This window comes from Sander lucioperca, chromosome 10, assembly GCF_008315115.2.
Source record: "Sander lucioperca isolate FBNREF2018 chromosome 10, SLUC_FBN_1.2, whole genome shotgun sequence".
Lineage (NCBI taxonomy): Eukaryota > Metazoa > Chordata > Actinopteri > Perciformes > Percidae > Sander > Sander lucioperca.
Genome location: NC_050182.1, coordinates 27,228,016 through 27,245,134, shown reverse-complemented (window position 1 = coordinate 27,245,134; position 17,119 = coordinate 27,228,016). Strand labels below are relative to the sequence as shown.

The 17,119-nt window shown below is 40.6% G+C and overlaps 1 protein-coding gene across 1 annotated transcript in view; it reads left to right on the top strand.

The window, feature by feature from the left end:
• Positions 1 to 11,385: 11,385 nt before the first annotated feature.
• galnt1 (UDP-N-acetyl-alpha-D-galactosamine:polypeptide N-acetylgalactosaminyltransferase 1) overlaps positions 11,386 to 17,119 on the top strand; it is a 179,188-nt gene continuing 173,454 nt past the window's right edge. Inside the window, exon 1 of the mRNA XM_036006171.1 lies at positions 11,386 to 11,441. The gene's annotated coding sequence lies outside the window, so the exon portion shown is untranslated. The remainder of the gene's footprint in view (positions 11,442 to 17,119) is intronic.

Genomic DNA, 17,119 nt, shown 5'->3' with positions numbered 1-17,119 from the left:
TAAAACAGATTAACAACACCACACCACCTCATGTGACGTGTCAGTCTGGCCCTGTCCATCACGCCCACTTCTCTAAAGACACTAGACTGATCTCATAACATCCTTTATTCAGTTGTAGCTAGTCTGGCTTACCGGATGTACAGTGTACAGTGTAAACCTAACCCTAACCCCTTCTGCTATCTCCCCTATCTATTTTGCAAGGGCACCACTGCTGCATCCAAGACTTAGTGCCTCCCATTACGATTGTGATTGGATTGAAGAAATACAACAAAACCCAGAGCATTATTTCCCTATATACCAGAATGTTAACTTGTGCAGCCAGACCATACTCCAGCGCTGACACAGCGCTGTGGAGATAGGTCTGGCAATGCGAGACTAGTTGTAGCTGTATGCATTATCAATTCTTCTCAATTCTTCAAGTTTATATAAAGTTTGTTACAGCTCTGAAAACAGATCATTGTAACATCGAAAATCTTTCAAAAAAATATGGCCCCTCCATTGCTGCCTGTGTGACCACAAATACAGGTACAACATGTCAGCACAGCTTGATTGAGGGCATGGACCTATGCAGGACCATGTTATGGTGAGTCAGTTTAGTTAACCTGAATGCTGTGGCAACCCAGAAAATGTCTGGCAATTTTAAACATGCTTTTCATAAAGCATGAGATTTTCTCCCTTGGGAAGTCACAGGAAACTGACACACTATTCACTCTGTTACAAGTGGTGTTTGCTAGTATTGAAGTCAAGTGTTTGGCATTATATCCAGACCTTCATCAGACCACCAGGGTGCTTTGTGTGCTTGTGAACATGTCATGCTTCCAGTTCATCTGCTATATATTTGCTTGGAGAATTGGAGACTCTTTCCCCACAGATAAAACTAACAAATTGCAAGACAACAAGCTTGAGGCCAGGGCTTCAAATGATAGTGTCAGGGTAGAAGTAGAAGTCTGTGTGTGTGTGTGTGTGTGTGTGTGTGTGTGTGTGTGTGTGCACGTGTGCGTGCGTGTACAGTATACCACCAGCCATCACAGACACAGGAAGACACAAAGACATACTCTCTCCATCACTTACAGGATGCATTACTATCTTACTGTCAGCTCCCATGATAGTATCCATTAAGTGTGTGTGTGTGTGTGTGTGTGTGTGTGTGTGTGTGTGTGTGTGTGTGTGTGTGTGTGTGTGTGTGTGTGTGACATTCTCTTTAATATATTTTAATATGCACGTTTCCAGATCACTCTTACCATCGATACATGCATCACTTGTTTTCCTCTTTGTGGGACATCGTTTAAAACAGTTGACCCTGGCAACAGTTTAAAATGATTTTTTACACTCAACAGATGTTGAAATTAGGATTTTTTTTTTTGTGTAAACATGAAACACAAACTTCCTTGCATTTTACTAAAGGGGTCAGAGTGAAGGTCTGCAGGATCATCTGCTGTCTGTCTCTTTTTCTGCCTGTCTGCATATCGGCTTACCAGTCTTTCTGTCATTGCATCTGTCCTTCTCTCTGTCTTTCTCCACCTCTTTTCTCTCTGCCTGTCTGCCTGTTAGCGACAGCAGGTGTGCAGGGATATATCTAGCAGGAAATTCTCTGTCTTGACTAACTGTCTTCTTGCCTGACAGCAGAGAAGCTGAGAACTGAAGAATCAGGAAACAGCTTTTATCTTGTCTGTCTCCTGCCTTTTGCTCCCAACTCCCAACTCTGCTTCTGAGAGGAGACACTAAGAGAGAGACAGAGAAGGAAAGGGGGAGTGGGATAAAAGCAGGACAGAGTGGGCAAATGATATTACATAGAGATAAATGAAAGAAAGAGAAAGCGAGACAGAAAGCTGATGCTGGAGTCTCTCTAAGAAAACGCTGTTTCTTACTCCGTCTTTCTTTCGCTCACTCTCTGTATCTCTGGCTGTTTTGATGTATTCAGACAAACCCACAGTGCTCCGATGGTGAAACAGGCATGCAGAAACAACACAACAGATGAAGAGTGTCAGCTGGTGGTTAGAGGCTCACACATGCTGCTATTCTCTCTCTTTCTCTTCCCCAACTGCATTCTCACTCTCTCTCCCCCTCAATCTTGTCTCCCTCTCTTTACTCCTTTTTTCTCTCTTCCTCCCGGCTTAGCTGTTGGAGTGAACTTGAGATCAATCATCTCCCAAACATTTGATCGGCAACAGAAGATCGCCAGGCGGGATGTACTGTATAGACTGCTCAACTAAACCATTAGCACACAGCTACTACTGTACCTATTCAGGCTGTAAGGAATCCCCGTCTTAGGAGTTTTTTGTAACACTTGAGTTATTATTTAATCATACTGTAGTGCAATGCAGAAACACATTAAATGGAGCTTCTGTTGTGTTGCAAATAGATGCATGAGTGTGTTTATCATACATAGTCAAAGTTCATGGCAGGATATTACTTATGCAATACATTTTCAGTGGGAGTGATGCTTGGGAGGCCTCATAAGTTGTTTTCCAAAACAAGAAAATTATAGTAATTATTATAATAATAAACACGTACTCATTAATGATTAATAATTTCATACTGACTGACTTCTCTATATTTGAGTAGTCTCACACCACACATACATTCTAGGATAGGAGAAAAATATGATTGGGTTGTTTGCATTTCTTTAAACCAACACAATCGTCTTTTGTTTCCTTTTATGCACATCCTGTCCCAGAAGTGCTTGTTACTAACCTAGCTCTGGGGAGTTTACTCCCCGGAGTCCTTATGTTTCTTCTTCGCCCAGAACATCGCCTCGGATTAGGGTGACACCAAGATCTGGGTCTTGGGTGCAGCTGTGGCTATGGACCTGCTACACCCTGCTACGCTCTGCGATTCCCTGCAATGTCCGGCTACGTCCTGCTGCGTCCACCGCGTCCACCCATGCTCTGCTGTGCCACGCTACATCCCGTACCGTCATAACCCCAACCGTCAGACACCGCCCACCAAGAGTCTGGGTCTGCCGAGGTTTCTTCCTAAAAGGGAGTTTTTCCTCGCCACTGTCGCAATAGCCACTGCTAATGCTTGCTCTTGGGGGAACTATTGGAATTGTTGGGGCTTTGTAAAATATAGAGTGTGGTCTAGACCTACTCTATCTGTAAAGTGTCTCGAGATAACTCTTGTTATGATTTGATACTATAAATAAAATTGAATTGAATTGAATTGAATTGAATTAGGCGGCTCTGAGCTCGGGACACAGTGACGGTGGCTCTCCAAAATAGTCCCTGGAAGAACCTTGTTTTGGTGAAACATTTGCACCCACGCAAAAGAATATGCCACATACAATATTAAAGGTAACTGTTCACACAATACAGTAACGTGAGCTATTTAAATTAGCTGGATACATGGTTGAACGTAATTTGCTCTTTCCAGTGTATCAGCGTGTGTACTTTGCCATACTTGTAACCAATGCATGAGCCTTCGACAGACCTGTGTAGGGCTTATCTAAAATTTGCGAAACGTGATGCTGCCACCATTTGCAATTTGCACGTATGAAGTGTGTCTGCAATAGGTAACACAACATTTGGCCTGTCGTGTATAATGCCTGGCTCAGATTTAAAGCCAATGTACTGTAATCTACAGTCAGTGCTTCTGTCAGACTTTTAATGGTTTTACTGCACTGTAGAATATCTGAAAATGGCTGCATTATTGTATTTGCTAGACAGACACAGATGTATGCACATATGCAATGAACACACACACACACACACACACACAGACACAAATGCAAACACACACACACACACACACACACACACACACACACACACACACACACACATGCACACACATGCACAGACTCAGTACAATAATGACATTGACTAAGTAGCTCTCCAAATTGTAAGTGACTTTTAGAACACTCCTCTGCTTTTCCCTGCATTTGCCTCAGCCACATTCCCTCTGCACACAGTGTATTTGTGTGTGTGTGTGTGTGTGTGTGTGTGTGTGTGTGTGAGACTCTTCATCGTTTTATCAGGACACAAATTTTGTTGTGCATTGACAAAACAGAAAGCAGGTGGGACCTCATCGTGGATAGTGCCTTTATGCTCCTGCTGTGAGATGACTGTGGCTGGTAAATAAAAATAAGAGTAATGATCATCCCAACAGAGACTGAGATATTCAAATGACAACTCGTACTATGTTTAAAAAATAGCCTTATCAGCACAACTAGTAATATCTTGTTAATAGAATTGGTTTATATTTTGTAATTCTGCAAAAACATAAGGTTAATAAAAGCATAACGAGCTATAAATAGGCTAACTTGCTCAAGTTCAGGCTTTGATTATTGGTTATTAAAATAAAAAAATAAAAAACTTGTGTGGCCTTTGGTGTTCAGTTTCAAATAATATGATAATAAAATTAAGAAAAAAATAAACATTTAACCCATTGATTATACAGTATCTATAATAAACTAACGGGATCTTTTGCAGACTTTACAGCACACAACATTGTTGCGTTTCTTTACATTTTTATATCTCAAATAGCTTTTCCTAGATTGGTGTCCACATGTAGGAGCTTGTGCTTGTCTTGATCTTTTATAATGAAAATGTTTTTTTTATGGGGCTCAAAGATATATGAGGGTGTGAATGACTTTCTAGTAATTTGAAGAGAGAAATGTCTGTGGGACAAGGTCATTCTTTAAGGAGAACCTTGACCAGATGGGATGTTCCTCTCCTCCCTGCACATGGTCAACTCAGAATCCTCCAAAAAAATTGTGATTCCTGGAGTGTGTGTGTGTGTGTGTGTGTGTGTGCGTGCATTAAGGTCACTGGTAATTTGAAGTGTGAACGCTCGGTTTCTCCCCAGCATGATGATTTCCTCTGTCAGCAAACTGTGAGCTAGAAAATAGACCCGTATTATGATGAGATTAACTTTAACGGTCAAGGAATCCAGATCTTTCCATCAAAGTCACTGAAGATTAGGATGCTCAGTGGCACTTTTCTTTGCTCTGCACTTCAGTTCAGTTGTGTCATCTGCTGTTTTGTTTGCTCTGTTGAATTCTCCTCTCTTCTGTATAGATTTCATTTTGTGCTGTGTTACAGTTGGTGGCAGATTAGCTGCGAGACAACCAGACACGTATTTTTAGTGCTTGATACTGACAGAAGCCAACTGACTCAGGAATATACATCACACTTGCACCTGTTAGTATATATACTCTAGCATGGCATTAAAATACATGCTTACATACACTTACCAACAGGTTGTACTTGTACTTAAAGGTTCTATGACATGCTGCTTTTTGGATGCTTTTATATAGGCCTTAGTGGTCCCCTAATACTGTATCTGAAGTCTCTTTCCCGAAATTCAGCCTTGGTGCAGAATTACAGCCACTAGAGCCAGTCCCACAATGAGCTTTCCTTAGGACGTGCCATTTCTGTGCATGAAGCTTTAAATGCTATTGAGGAGGAGAAAGGGGGGGCAAGGTGGAGGGTGGGGGTGTGGCCTTGACCAGCTTGTGGCCACGGTTGTAGCTCTATTTCCTCATGGGTGGGCCAAATTCTCTGGGCAGCTGTGGGCGGCAGGAAAAGCAGAGAAAGGGGAGGTAACCTTTCCCCTTATGACGACATAAAGGGAAGATTCCAGATCGGCCCATCTGAGCTTTCATTTTCTCAAAGGCAGAGCAGGATACCCAGAGCTCGGTTTACACCTATTGCCATTTCTAGCCACTGTGGGACCATAGGCAGGCTAGGGGAACACATATTAATGTTAAACAACCTCATAAAGTGAAATTTTCATGCCATGGGACCTTTAAAACACAACTACTTCTACAACTTAATGCTCTTTACAAACTGATATGATTTGCTGCAACATGATATTTACTCATACTTTAAGTATATTACCTTGACACCCACATCCTTTATGATAGTTGTATGTATGTATACTTTGAAAAGTATGTAATATGTTACCTCTGGGAAATATCTTTTAAAACACAGTAATTGGTCATTAAATATAAGCTCTACAATCTAAAGGAGAATACATTGCTTTGTTTTGTTGAACGTGTGTGAATGAGAGTGAGAGGTTTGCTGCATAATGTATAGGCAAAATTGAATTACTGAATCTGCTCCTTCACATACCTCTGGTTTTCTCCCACTATTAAAGATCTGAAATGTCAATTTATTTAACACGTGCTCTAACAACTATGATATCAAAGTGAGCCTTGAATTACTGGAATATGGACACAGCTTGTGGGTTTATTATGAGCGAAAAAAAGGAAAAGAGCTGTATTTGTCTTTTCTTTGCTGATACGGTGGATAAGGAAGATTAAAGACTTCTTCTCCTGACAACTCGAGACAACAATCTGACAAGACTTAACAAAACCCATCACAAAAAGGAGAACTTCAAACAGAATCAAAACCTGCAGACGATGAAGGAGAGATGCAAACACACCACCTCAGGCTTTGTCTCTGTCTGCATGCCTGTCTGTCTGCCTCCATACCTGACTGTCTGTCAGTCTGTCTACCTTTCACTCTGCCTGTGTTACAAAGTGGCATCTATCCTGCATCGGCAGCAACTGCAGCCAATTCTTCCTCTCATGTTGCAAATTAGAGATCAGCTGTCATGATGGCATTAAAAAGCTGTATCTCGTTCCGCTGCTCCATATTACCCAGCAAACACCACAATTCCCATATCTCAACTGTTTACTACACAAAAAGTAAAAAAATATCTTTAAATAGCACTTTGACATGAAGTCAGATGTAACAACTGTAAGGTTTGATTAGCATCGGTGTATGTGTGCATGTGTCTGCGCACGGGTGTCTTTGTGTATGTGTAACTGACAGTTAGCTGGCGGACAAGCTGTCACAGCTCTCTGCTCTTCCATTTCCTATCGACTGATTATTATAGAGCTGTTATTATCTCTCTGTCCCTCTCTCTCCCTCTCTGACCGTCACACACACACACACACATACACACACACACACACACACACACACACAAACATAATTGTGGATGTGATCGTGTCTGCTGTGTACATCACACTCCAAGCTCTGTCATCAAAACCACTTTAATTAGAACTTCGGTGAAGTGTGTGCGTGTGCGTGTGCATGTGCTGTGATTTTCTTTCCAGTCTAATCAAACTTGCAGTAATCAAGTCAATTGTTGAGAAAGGGGATGCAAACTTCACTTTTATCTTATAGTGGCATTTAATCACAATGGCCACATTTTGTATGTTTTAGAGCCCACATTTGTTTTTTATAGCCTACTGCAGTGCAAACACATTTTCGTCTCCTGAATCCATTAGACCAAACACATTTATGGTACATTTATATTTTAAAGGCAAACTCTGAAGTTAATCACACACAAAATATGCAAACTGTAAGTAGTATGTAGTTGTAGTAGTTGTAATAGTCACATTTGCTTGCTTAAGGGAGCTTTTTCATAGTGGTGTGTTGGAGAAGCTAATGAGCAAGTCAGTAGTTGAATTCGTAAGTAATATTGTCACTGCTCGCCAACTGGCACACCTGAATCAAACTTACCCATAATTCAGTTTATAAGATGCAGCTGTGTTCACTCTGCCTGACTGTGTGTAAAGGTGTGTAGAAAAGCAAGTGTGTGAGTTTATTGAGCAAGAAATGTTCTCAGAACTTTCTGGAACTATTTTGGTTTTTGAACAACCTTGAATATGACTGACTCCCTTGACAGTTTACGGCCCTGTTTACACGTACATGGTTATTTTGAAAAACTGAGACATTTCCCTTCGTTTGTGCCCTTCGTTTACACGCAAACGGAGAATTTGCCTCTGAAAACGAGTCTTTCTAAAACCTCCGGCCAGAGTGGAGATTTTGGAAAACTTTGTTTGCACATTTGCATGTAAATTGAGACAAACTGAGGTTTAGGCAGCCGAGGAAGTGAGGAAGAGAAGAGAGAGGAAGTGATTCGTTGCTGTTGTTGCTATTTTCGGGATTCTGATTGACGATCATCTAACGTGGGCTTGAGCTTCTCGTTACACTGCCACCTACAGGTTTGGCATGCTCTTGACGGCATTGACGGCATATATACACGGGTACATGTAAATGAACACTTTTCTGAAAACTGACAGCTGTGCACGATGTTATTTTTGAAAACGGAGAGGTTGAAATGTCCATTTATGAAAATAGTGTGTAAACGTGTAAACGTAGCATACTACCTACTGATCTGCTTTAACGTGAGTATACCTTGTGTCTAAACAAGCAACAGTTAAAGGACTTAAACCTGAGTTTTAAATTTGCAACAAGAGTGTCAATGAAATAATGTAGCTAGCTAGTTGGCTATAAAGCTACAGTATCAAATGCTGGCTAAATGCCCAGTAACTAGAGAGTTGCACAGACAAATATGTGGTTCTATAACTTTGGTGACATAGGGAGGACTCACTGGGCTAGTAACTGCTAGCCCAGGAGAGGTTTCTGCTTGTTAAAAGGAAGTTTTTCCTTGCCACTGTCCAAATGCTTGCTCTTTGTGGAAATTGTTGGGTCTCTGTAAGTCATAGAGTGTGGTCTAGACCTACTCTATCTGTAAAGTGTCCCAATTTAACTTGTGTTAATGATTAACACTATAAATACAATTGAATTGAATTCTCTGAGGTAATGTTTGAAATGCAGCGTATCTCATTTCTTTTCTTGCCCTTTTAAGACACCTAACAGATTTCCCCGCCTTGTTCCATCTCCAGCATCAGCAGCTAGAGCACACGGCTTGCGTGTTGCGCTATGTGTCTGTAATTCCCACCGACAACTGTGTTAATGGATGACAATAGCAGAGAGGAGTGTGCCATATGTCCAAGCCTCGGGCAGCGTGGAGAATGGCAAGGCACACAAAGACGAACAGCACGAATGGAGAGGGGTTGAGATGGAAGAAAGGGGAGGAACAAGAAAGAGGGCTGATGGGGGGGGGGGAAATCCAGGAAAATAGGGAGAAAAATAGGAGGAGAGAAGTAAAGAGAAATGTGAGGTTGAAGGGGGAGCAAGAGGCCTGGAGAGGTGGGAGAAATGGGGTTAAAAGAAAACACAGAGGGAAGGGGAAAGGGGCTGTTGGAATTAAAGACAGAAGTTAAGGGCAGAGGAGAGAGAGAAAGAGTGGGGAGGAAAAAGAAACAAAGCGTTGGGATAAGGAGACATGTTAGATTTTTTTTCTTTTCATCTATTTCTCTTTCTCATCCAAACTGTTTTCCTCCCTAATTCTTCTTCATCTGCATATTAATATCAAGGAACAAATTGGAGAAGTGGTTGATTGTTGAAGCAAATAGGCTTCCTGACTTCAGTTGTGCAGCCATGATACTGTAGGACTCCAACAACACTGAACATGTTGACTTGTAAACATTACTGCTTCCATGCCTCTCAGAGTAAAAACTGTTTTATTACGGTTTGAAAGAAGTTACCACAGATTTACACCTTTTTTTGTTATGTATCATTTATGTATTGCAAATACTGTGGTCTTAATTTTAATTCATTTATATTATTTTTATGAATTGTCACATTTGAAGGGTATTTAGTGAGGGTTGGGGGCAGTTTGAACACTATACATGTTTTCAGCTATATGCATTATATGTCTATAACTGCAAATTGGCTTCCATGTGTGTGTCGAGAATTGCTTTGAGCAGACTTTAGTTTAGTTTCTGATGGGCTTCTTCTGAACATTTGAACATTTGACTTTCGGGATTCATTTTATGTCAGTTTATTATGGCATCACACATTAGTATCAACCCAGTCTGAAATTAATTTACATTACAAAAAGGTTATACAACTCAGAATGCACAGCTATCTTGATATTTGAATTCAAGTGCTTATAAAATGGCCCCATTCTGAATAATTTTGGATTACAGTTTTGGTGGTGTCACTCTGAAATGGCTTCTGATCAGAAGTACATCTCATCTCAGTTGCCAGAGCTCCTCTTGTAGTGTTCATGGAATCTCAACTTTTCTCTCTTCATCCCATCTCCTTTCATGTCTCTCCTTTCATCTTTCCATCTCCTCCTCTTTCAACTTCCTGTGTTACTCTTGTCCTGCTGCATCCAATCGCACACAAACTCACACGTCCACATACACTCGGCTTTATCTCTTCACATACAGCTCCAAATTATGGAGTTAAGCGATCCATTAACAGGAAGAAGAAAGGGAGCCAACATGTCAAATATCAGATAGGACAGCTTGAGAGAAGTGGAGGGGACAAAAGAGGAGGGGAGGAGAAGAGGGGAGGAAGGGACATCTTATTGAAATGGAAATGGAACAGGCCAATTAAAACATTTCACTGGGAGCTTGTTTGCATCTCCAGCTTAGCTCACACAGATTATATATACAGCACATTATGGAGTAATGAATATGTATAAATTGAACTCCTCAATTATCACGCCACCACTGGGTCTCAATTAATACTGTATACTTCTCAATCATAATCTAAATTAATATATTTCTTGCTCATGATGTGAAAGCATTCACCTTTAAATGACATCACATTTAGACTGAAAACTGATCCCACACCGACCTTGTTTATCCATTTAATAATATCCAAGTACAGTATACTGTCGGCTTGTCAATTACAATGTAAACAAATAGATATAATATTTTTAAAGACAGATGTATGTGAGGCAAAAGTGACATGTAAGCAGTCATAAGTATTAAATACATATACATTTGCTTTAGTTGTAATATGTAAATAACCTTTTGTTAAGTTAATAATTATTAGAGCTGTATTATTAGACCTAGTATTATTCACTTTTATTTAGTAAATAATACTAGGCAGCAGGTTAACTAGGCGCAAGGATTTTGGTAATTTTGCTGACAAGAGGGATTTCATCCCCCCTCAAATCGTCTTTAGTAGGTACCGCAATTACATCACTGGTGCTGGAATCAGCTAGGGTCAGTTGGTGGCTTGCCCACTTGTAGAGATTGATCTCAGTGCATTGATGGAGCATACAGTACATCCTGCCTCATTTAGCTTGCTTGGATTCCACTAGCCTCCACTCCACTGTGTGTTTTTACATAGAGGGTGCCTTTAGTCTTCCTGAAAAGCTGAACGATGCACTAGTGGGATGGGAAACACTCCTGTTGCCCACCTCTCCTTAGGCTTTAGTACAGGCACCGAAGGGCATTTAGTCTCAGAGGACCTCATTTACTGCCAGGAAAGAAATTGTGTTACTGCACTGTCACTTTGAGAAAAGAAAGAAATGTTACATGTACATGACATGTAACAAAACTATATAAGCAATGTACTCAGCAACACACTGGCTGTCTTTTTCCTCCCTTTCTCCCATGTGTTCTTTGTGTGTGGGTCCTCCAGCACCCCCTCTGAAACCATGAGTTTTATGACATCAAACATGAGCCTAAAGCTTTATGCGAGGCTGAAATATGCACGAAAGCAGTCAGAAATGCTCATGAACTCCTCTCCTCCAGCAGATTCTGCCAGAAGCTCAGCCTTTGAATCAGATGGTCATCCTGCCTTCACTGCAACAGAAAAGGGCCCCTTTGGACTTGGGTAAGTCAGTGTATAACACAGTCGTAGAGAAGACAGTTGGGTATCCTCCTTTTGTTGATGACATGCAGGTCAACTGGATTTGATACTCTACATTTTCTGTAGGCGTGAGGAGATGTCTGTCTGTTTGTGTGCTAGCCCTGTGATAAACAGTCCAGGGGGTTCCGTGCCTTTCACCAATGTGTGCTGAAATAGGTTCCAGCCGCTGCAACTCTACACATATACTGTAATGGATGCATGCATGAATACATATGGGACGGAATTTGTTATCCATGGGACAGCCACTGTCCTACAATTGGAACATTCATCCCCACACCTTATATGATCGCTGGCTTGGTTCACTATGCTCTGTGGTATTCTGTTTTGGATGATTAACCTCACCCCAAGCCCATTTTTATGCATATCCAACCTTAACCCTGAAGCAACAGGTGCTTGGAAAGGTAAATATGCAAGGTCATAGCTGCATAAGATCGTGTTTTATCTTTTTTCTAACAGTGCAATAAGTGAATAAATTGGTTCTTGACTGGTAAATGTTACAAGGAGTGAGATGCTGGAGTATAAAACAAATGCTGCATGTATCTAGCGTATGAATCTCCCTATGCACAATATGCACATGGCTCTTGAAAACACTTTATCTACACAGTGCTGTACTGTATATGTACTATATAGCATGCAGTGCCTATAGAGTTGGTTTAGGTCCTGGTCCTAACAAGCTGTGCAGTAAAGACACCGGTTTGAAATGGAGTACTGGTGGCAGTGTTATTAAAACGGGTGGTTGCATTCATTCACAACTCTTATTTGGGACTGCTTGTGAGGAAAAGCTGAACATTGCTTGATTAAGCATGTAGTGGGAATGTATGCTTATGCTATAGCATGTAATCTGAGTAAGTCTTAGAGAAAATAATGCAGCCATGAGTTTCTGGTAGTGCTGAGACCTCTGCTCTCTGTCTCCCACTTTGACAGCCTCTTAGATGAATGCTTTCTGCTTTCTGGAGCTGACTTTGTTGTTTTCCCAGTCAGCCATGTGCAACTAGGCTAATGAGTACATTTAGCTGGAAAATGCTGAGGTAACACTTTCATCACACTGTGTGCGTATGGATGTGTGCGCACGCAGCCATGGAGTGTGTGTGAGTGTGTGTTTATATCATCTGTTTATTAAGGTCATAGTCAGAGATTGAAGTTTGAGCTGAAAAAAACTAATTAGATACTCATCCTACTCCTTGCATCACACCTTTTGAGTCACAATAACCATCGCTCCCTCCGTGCATTCCTCTGTCTCCAACTCACCTCACTCTTCTTTCTCTCACTGTCTGTCTAACCTTACCTATAGCCTATCACTTTCTGGCTGCCTCCCACTTTATTCCCCTTCTAATACTGCCTCTCCCTACCATCCTTCTTTTCCTCTTTTCATGTTTCATTTCATTTACCTCCTGAGATTTTCTTTCTTTTCATTTCATACAATTCTCGCCTTTGTCTCACTACACTGTGAAAAATCTAAACAGGGTAAGATGTGGGGAGATGATGTGAACATACTCCAGCTGTTTTGAGGGACTGACGTTGTTGCTGTTGTCTGACAATCTGTAGTTCCTTATAGTTTCAGGTTACTTTATTTGTACCTGTAGGTAAATTTGTTGCGCAGTAAAAAAGTGCAGGGCATCCATGACACACCGTTTCAGACACCACAGACAACATATAATGGGACAATAAATAACAATACAATGAGACAATAAATAAAACAGTTAAAGTGCTCTAGTGCTAATCAAGATGCTAGAATGTCTAATAAATACCAATGAAAACACTAAAAACTGACCACCATAAAATCTAAAAACCAATGAATGAATAAATAACATAGCCAATAGGCCTACACAAATACAGGCTGTGCAAATTGTGCAATTTTTCTTACAGCTTGTTCATCAGTGTGATTGCAGCTGGAACAAAGCTGTTTTTATGAGGGTGTCACACTCAGGAATGAGATTTAATTCTCTCCATCGCCTTTAAGTCTCACACAACTCATATTTTTGGAGCTGGTATCTGCAGTGGCTTGAGTGACGTAAGCAGCAGCGTTTGCTCCTCAGCTTAAAGAAGAAAAAAAGAAACTGCACTTGAGGCAGTGACTTTGGCCTTCGTGAGCTTTCCTCTGCCCCTATGAGTGAGTCATGGGGATGAATTTGCAGATAGTCAGTGCAAAATATATCTGCAGTTGTCCAATTCAGTTTTCAAGTCTGAGTAACAGATGCATAAAAGAAGTGATAGAAAACTTGTTTTTTGAGAGTTGTTACAATAGTGTGGTTGAGACTTTTGCCTATAATGAGGGAGAAAAACCCTCAACTGAAACATGACTGTTTATTCTTATTAAACTCGAAGGACACATTTGTGTGAGTGAGTTTGTTTCAGTTCTTTACTGAGTGCTACTGCAGTAAAATGGAGAAAGAGAGAGTTGCTTGTTCGTGCACTTTGGGTTGTTAGTCTAATTATTTAGATTTCTAATCTAGCGTTAGTGAGGCCAGTTCTTCACTTTTTCTTGTCCTGGTGGGTCTGCTTCTCTGCTCTGCTGATGCCTGTCCTCTGAGCATCTGTTCAGTACTTCAGGAATAATGTTTCTCCCCATCACTTTGCACTTTGTTTTATCACAATTTATGAGGTACAGAAATCCTAGCAGGGGCGATATACTGTATGCTTTTGACTTGTTATTGTTCATAATTACACCAGATTTTATCACAAAGAAGAAATTAAATGTCACAGAGTGTTAATCAAACAAGGAATTGATACAAAAACAAGTTGTAAATAGTAAGTATGAATGATTATATGAACTGTGGCGTTCACTCAGCTTCAAAGTTTAGAGTGATGATGATGACACACATTTTCTGAATATTAAGAACTATTTGAATGAATAAATGAATGAGTGAATGAATATTTAGCATATTGTAGTAGTGTGTTAAGACAATTCAGAGTGTATATTAATTTCACACTGGTCCGTGGTTATTTTTGGTTTACAGATGTCAGTGAAATGTAGATCAACTGTTTTGCGAATAGTAGCATCTCTCCCTCACACTTAATCACCTCTGACAGGGGTCAGTGCATTTGCTAAGAGGAAAGCCATCCAATTACAAGAAAGTTTGTACTCAGCAAACCATGAAAATGCCACATCACATCGTGCAAACAGAAGGAACAGATGTTATTTTACCCCAAATGAACCACTTCGTATGGGAGCACGAATGAGAGTAACTTTACTGCATTGACCTCTATAACACAAAACATGTTCTAACAAGTCTGTGGAGGTAATGTTTACATTATTCCAGTCAGGAATACAGAGCGGAGGTTCTCTCTGCAAAAGGGTACAGGTGTTTTAAAGACATGTCAGGTAAAGATACAGACTCTCTCTAATAGAGCATGTTGTCTCATGCACACACACACACACACACACACACACACAGATGCACACACAAACACAAACATTCATTAAGGCACGTATTCCTAATTCTTGTTCATCATGATTGCAGTTTCCAGATGAACGCTGTAGAGCATCCAAATGCCAGGCTCCACTCGGAGTACATGTTTGTTGTTGTTTTTATTTATTTATTTTTGTCTTGTTGTCAATTGTTGTAGTGCAGAGTTATTTACCTCCAGCTGAAGAACGGAAGCATATGCCATGGCTGTTATCACTGCTAATTCGACAATACTATGCATTATGTAGATTTGTCCTTTTCACATCCTTTAATTTGTCTTTTTTTCAAACCCTTGACACACATAGTTTTTCATTCTCCCTACAACAGTTTATTCTATTTCTGTTTCATTATCAGGGGCATTTGTGGTGAAAAGCTTGTTTCTAGTTTATTTGGTATAAAGAGAGCTGCTGTAAGACGGCCAGAAAAGACATTAATCAGTGTAACTGTGCAACGATTCCCACATCCACTGTAAGATCAGTTTTATGTTGATAGTTTGTCAGCCATTCCCCATCTATTTTCTGTACTGCTCCTCTTTCTGCTCATTTCCACCCCTCTAATCATATACTTGTATCTCTCTTGTGTGCATTTGATGAGAAGGGATGGGCGGCTATACTAATAACACCATTAATCATTGAGAATAATTCACAGAAAAATCAGCCAGCCTTGTTGAATTTGACAGCCACCATATTGGATCTATATGCTGTAACATAATATATGGTCAGATAAGCTTTGAGTGTGACCCATGCGGTGTTTCGCAGGATTCTACACATGAGAGCCTTTGCCCAAATTTACTGTAACTTTCTCCAAACCTATGCATTTGTGGGTGCTTTTCAATTACATTATCCTCTTGTTTTTATATTGTTTTACTGTGCATCTTATCACCAAAGTGTTCAGATCTTATACATACAGTACTCTTTATGTATTTGCTTCAATAAACCTAAACTCTTCTCAGTCATGTAACTGTCATGGCTGCCAGTTCCATCCTTATGAAACAAAGCATTTGGCCACTATTGAGCTGATGCAGCAATTTCAACAGCAGCTTTTAAAATCAAAGCCGTTCTTCTCTAATCAATCCTGTAGTCTATAAGTATTGGTCCTCATAGGGTCTTTGACCATAGGAGCCTTTATGTGTATTATATAGAACGTAAAGGCAGCCCAAGATGTAGAAAGACACATTCTTGGTTAATTTTTTTTTGCTTGTTATCATAAGCCTAACAATGTTTATCCGGTCTATCCTAGTCCTCAATCTTAACTGTTGAATGAAACATAATGTGGTGTTTCTTTAGACTTACAAATTGTAGCTAACAATGTAGAAGTGTTACAGCATAAATCAAAGTTAAATCATTAAGGCCCTCCCGCCCGCACAGACACACACACAAACACACATGCATGCATGCACGCACGCACGCACGCGCGCGCACACACACACACACACACACACACACACACACACACACACACACACACACACACACCCCGATGAGGGTTTGTATTGGCAAATTTGCATAGCAGAGCCCACCCACTGCAACCCTCAGAGGCAGTGGAGCAGATGCTCCTCATCTACATCAAATGTGTGTAACTACCGAAAATTATGTTATTCAAACATTTAAACCATGGTGGAGCTCTAAAACCTCATGTGTGATATGAGATGGGGAAATAAAACGTTTCTTATAAACTTTTCTTTGCTGCTTTAAACTTAGAGTCAAGCCACATATTGTTTCAGAGGGCTTTTTTTCTGGTCGGTACCCACATGAGCACCGTTTTAATGAGCTCAGTTCCCAGATGGAAATGTTTCAAAAAACCCTGTGTAGGGGATTAATAACTTTAGAGGAGCGAGCTGTAATAATAAGAATGGAATAATTCTTGTGTGTGTGTGTGTGTGTGTGTGTGTGTGTGTGTGTGTGTGTGTGTGTGTGTATGTGTGTATGTGTGCTTTGTATTCAGCTATGTCTGTGTTTCATGTGTATGTGTGTGTCAGTTTGTGTTTGTCTGCTACGTACCACCCATAACATTGTTGCTATGGAAAGGGCAATGTCACGCATGTTCACACACACACACACACACACACACACACACACACACACACACACACACACACACACATACACACACAGTGCAGTAATGTTACACATGAAGGGTGTCAGTAATGGGATTCTGGTCAGGCCACTGTGTGACCATGCTGTACTGAGCTAAGGTCATTGATACCATATCAGGAGCTGAGAGAGAAAGAGACAG